Here is a 5,544-nt window from a genome sequence, read left to right as displayed (position 1 = left end):
GTTGGCCTCTCTTTCTTCTAGGTTCAGGATATGGACCAAGGGGAATCCTTAGGATGTTTGTTACTGACTGGCGTGTGAACCTCAGTTGGGAGGTGGTCATTGTCTATGGCCCAGTTGATCACGGGAGGTGGCGGACTACCTGGCCGAGTTAAAGGATAAGGTGGAGTGCTACACTACTCTGGTTGTAGTGACTGATGACTTCATCCTTATTAGACAAGATGTGGATAAGAGCTCTCCTACTATCGACCTGATGCGTATGCGCATGTTCGACTACATAGCTGATATGGCCCTACATGAGATAGCCCGTGTAGGGGCTAGGTTCACATGGACTAATAAACAGGTGGACCCTATCAAGCAAGGTCCTGGTGTCTGTCCAATGGGATATTATGTTCCCACTGTGCTCGCTTAGGGCGGTTACCCGGATTGGCTCCGATCACATCCCCCTATTGTTCTCGTCAGGGGAAGGGTCTCCACCGCAGTCAAGGCGCTTCCACTTCAAACCATCATGGCTACTACAGTCGGGGTTCTTTGACATGGCATGGGACCGTTGGGTACAAGTGTCATCCAATCCGCCGCAGGTATTTTGTGCTATAGATATCTGGCACCATTGCTCTAGCTAAGATCACCCGCCAATTTATGTGGGGATGGGGCGCAAACCTGGGTGATGATCTCAGGGCCCGCAAAGGGGCTCTGTTGGACCAGATTAAGGCTCTAGACATGTCTACTGATACAGTGGGTTTGTCGGCTGACGACTGGTTGAGGCGGTACTCCCTTGAGTCCTCATTTATGGAGATCATCAAGGGAGAAGAATTGTTCTGCAATGTCAGGGGGCCAGAAATGGCTCCTCCAAGGCAATGCTAATACAGCTTACATCTAGGCGATTGCTAATGGGTGGCGCCGGATGTGCTCTATCCCGTGTCTCTGGGAGGAAGACAGCCTTTCGGAACACCCGGATGAGATTAGGTCCCACATTTACTCTCTTTTTAAGGGGCTCTTTTCGGCAAAACCCCGTGGTGGGGTGTCTTTGGCGGATAACTTCTGGCCGCTTGCAGACAATGTATCTGACATTGAGAATGCGGAATTAACTATCGCATTCTCACCAAAAAAGGTGGGTAGGGCTATCGCCTCTATGAAGGCGAGGTCAGCACCGGGGCCTGACGGCTTGCCAGTGGCCTTCTTCCAGAAATTCTAGAATGTCCTAAAACTAGTGATCATGTCGATGTTCCATGAATTCTATATTGAGACATTCAATATACAAGATGAACACATCTGGTACCTGGTGCTCGATCTCCATGATCTTGGGTACCTGCAAGTATGAAGCGTGGACAAAACAAGAGACATCTACGGAACAATTCCATTTCACACATATGGGATGCTAATTAAAAGCCCTTCCATTGATCCCCACAACAAATACAGAGGGTTGCAAGGCTCATGCCTCAACCCATACCTAAACGAATTACTCACACATGGAGATCAGATCGCGAGAAGAAAACATTGTAGAACACATGTTGAAGAATGATTGATTGCAGATATGTCTTACATTGGATGCCTTGTGCGATGCACGATTACAAGTATGAACTAGATGAGGAAGCACTATGGTGGTGATGGTGGCTATGGAGATGTAAATGGTGGCAGCTAGGGTTTGTGGATGATGATGATGTTCTGGCTATTGTCGACTGAAAGGACCACGATGTCGCCTAGAGGGGGGGGGGGGTTGAATAGGCGTTTTAAAATCTTTTACGGATTTGGCTATATCCTAATGCGGAAATAAACTAAGCGGATACTTTTCAAGCACAAATCCTAAATATACTAGGCTCACTAAGTGCACCAACAACTTAGCATAAACAAGATGAGAACAACAGGATATGAGTAAGCACAAGTAAGTCACACAAACTTACTCAGTGTATATCACGAGGTATGGAAATGAATAATACACACAACCACAAGTAAGCAATGCAAGCTTACACAAATTGTATCACAATATATGGAATTTAATGATACAAGCGAACTCAAGTAAGTTACACAAACTTACTTGAGCAATATCACCATATATGGAAGTTTATAACACAAGTTAGAAATTCACACTAATCACAATGTATATCAATAGTGGCAAGTATGAATTGCGGAATATGAAGTGTAGGCCTAAATAATCTCTACAAGGAAATGGCCAACACAATATAATCAACCACCACAATATAATGAGGACAACAAGATATAGTAAATGCACGGTCAAATGACCAAAGTCAACCACAAGTAAGGAGTTAGGGTTAGGGATAACCAAAGTCACGGAGACGAGGATGTATCCCGATGTTCACTTCCTTGGAGGGAAGCTAGTCACCGTTAGAGAGGTGGATGTTACCACGAAGGCACACCAACGCCACGAAGGCTCACCCTATTCTCCTTGAGATATCACCACGAAGGCAATTCTCAACCACTAGTGGTAGACCTTGAGGCGGCCTCCAAACCTTCACAAACTTTCCGGGGGACAAATCACAAGTTGATTCCTCACCGGAGCACTCCTACCGCCTAGGAGTCTCCAACCTCCAAGAGTAACAAGATCAAGGGGAAAATGCTCAAGACTTGCTCAAATCACGAATTGCTTTGGTCACAAGAGGGAGAGGGAGAGGATCTATCTTTTGATTGGAACAACTCTCAAGAACACTCACTAATCTCTCCGGGATCTAAGATTTGGTGTAGGAGAAGTGAGAAGGAGCCACTTGTATTCTTGGGACGATTTGGGATGAAGTGCTCAACCCTCTCCCGGAGTGGGAGAGGGATATTTATACCCCCAAAGAAAATAGAGCCGTTTCCCGCAGTTGTTGACCTGCCCGGATGATCTGGACGCATACCCGGATGATCCGGGCAATGCCCGGATGATCCGGGAAGGTCAATATACAATGCGGTGAAGTAGATACCCGGATGTCCGGGGACATAGCCGGATGATCTGGGCAATTCCCGGATGATCCGGGTGGGTAGCCGGATGATCCGGCTAGCGGAATAAGCTTCTGTGATGAATTTTACGAATGACCCGGATGATATGGGAGAGGACCCGGATGATCCGGCCAAACCAAACTGCTGCAGCCTAGAAACTGAAACAGGCACAACTTTTACATCCGGACTTCGATTTTGATGATCTTGGGCTCGTTTTGAAGCTATGAAAAAAACCCAGGTCCTCACATAGAGAACACCCAAGATGAACCAAAATGGAGGATGCAAAATATGCAAAGGTTTTATCATGTATTTGGGTAACCTATTTGGCTTTGGATTTTCTTTGGTATATAGGATATGAGTGGAATTGTGTAGAGAAGATGTTGACTTGAGCAAATCTATCACGAACCCCTTTGATCCCCTCTTAATAGTGCGGGATCCCTATAACTCAAGAATCATAAAAGGTCTGCACTACATAGCTATCAATAATCCATTCTTGAGTGTATGTGTTCCTTCGGTGTTCATCACTCCACAACACTAACGTCGAAGGAACTAATACCTTTGACTCGAGCCTTTCACTTGAGCTTGAAGTTGAAGTTTCTTCTTGGATCAAGTTGAATGGCAAGACATTGGTGAAGTCTTCAAGTAGCTCCCCCATACACAATGTGGGAAGCTTTGCTTTGTATTTATCTTCATGTGATCATCCACAAGCTTCAAGCATGTAATCCTTCGGGATAGTTATCTTGAACTTGCCCTTGTCAACCATGATCATCAACACTTGATGTCATCCTCTCATAGACACTTGAAATATCTCTCTCGATGCGAGCCCATGAGAATCTCCTCTCAAAAACATAGGCAACACATAGTATGGGTTAGTACACAAAGCGCAATTGACAAATTCTTACCATACCACAAGATCTCACGTGGCACATGATTTGCGCTTGTGTGTTGACCATCTTTGAATTCAATCTTCGATCTTCATCTTGGTCAACCTTAATCTTTGCTCCATGATTAATCTTGATGCACAACTACATGTATATGGCATTCATTCCGAATCCATTCAATATCCTTCTTGCATCACCCATGGAACAAACCTTCCTATATAACTTGATGTAATTGTTTCTTCATAGGAATTGTCATTCATTATCAAGTCTCAATGCATATATAGATGTTGATGGATTTCATCCACCAATTCATCCAATATTCTTCATGCATTGCAAATGGAACTTTCCTTCAAATGTATATCTCAGTGCAAACATTAGTCCATTAGGATTATCATTTAATTACCAAAACCACACATGTGGACTACATGTACTTTCGACGCTCTCCTCCAACTCTTCTGTTGATATTTCGATGGAGTCCCCTTTATAAAAGTTGTCCAGGTGGACGATCTTCCACGGTTTCCACGCCATACGAACACCATCTTTTGTGTTGTTTTCGCAGAAACGCCTCCTGTTGACTCCTGCTTTCTCCATTTTCCTTCCTTCCATTTCAACACATGATCTCTTCCCTTTTTAGTCAATTTCCAATGGAAACACATAAAGAGAGGATTTGTGTAATCCTTCGCATTCATTAGTCATTAGTAGCAATATCGGACAGGACTGGACTATGGATTGCCCTACCACTGGTGCTACCGGACTATCCGGACATTGTGTCTTGGTGGCTCGCTCCGACGATGAAGTTTCCGGTGAGCACAACATACCATGCTTTATGCCAGTCGTCGTTATGGAAAACCCCCTTACCCCTAAAGATTAAGATCTTTGTGTGGCAGTTATTAAGCGATCGCATTCCTTTAGGGACAGAGGTTCTTAAGCGGCACAGCCCGGGTGGTGGCATGTGCCCCCTCTGCGCGGTACCAGAGACTGGGACATGTATCCTATTCTCCTATACGGCGGCGCGGGTGTTATGGACGTTCGTCCGCGTGGCGCTGGGGCCCGACTGGGAGGCCCTGAACCTCGCAGAGTTCCTCCAGTGCAGGGCTACACAATAGTCTCAACATAACCGCTTATTCTGGCTTATCTTTGCAGCGATGTCATCGACACTTTCGATAAGTCGTAATAAAATGATGATTGAGAAGGTCTTTCTAAGAAAAGCGTCTCACTCCTTCAGGCACCCGCTCTCGAGGCAGCATGACCACGATCGTCTCAGCCGCATGATGGATGCGCGTCTAGCTATAGCGTGTCAAGCATCATCCTCGTCGCGCCGCTTGGCGGCAACCACTAGATGGCTTTTTTTTCCTATTTCTTTTATCTGTTCTTGGGCATGAGTGCGCTATTAACCCGCCGTTCTTGGTAAGATGTTTGGATGTGGTGGTATGAATCGTTGCTTTATTTATAAAGCGGGACAAAAACCTATTTTGAGAAAGAGAACATTCTTCAAGCAAGTGAAAGATGAGTATATCATCAATCTCCCCCAAAAAGGGATTGTAGAGTTATATTATAATTTCCTTTGCTGTTTCGTAATCCTTCTTAATTGTTAGACATCGCATACTTTGCTACTATTATCGATATATGGTCATTGACTCATTGATGATGCTATGTTACTGCACATTTGTTGTCCTATTATACTGCACTGCAAAAAAAAAATACCAAGGAGCAAATTCCTATGGCTTTGCCA

Source organism: Triticum dicoccoides, chromosome 4B, assembly GCF_002162155.2.
Source record: "Triticum dicoccoides isolate Atlit2015 ecotype Zavitan chromosome 4B, WEW_v2.0, whole genome shotgun sequence".
Lineage (NCBI taxonomy): Eukaryota > Viridiplantae > Streptophyta > Magnoliopsida > Poales > Poaceae > Triticum > Triticum dicoccoides.
The sequence above is the reverse complement of the archived record's forward strand: the minus strand, read 5'-3'. Positions refer to the sequence as shown.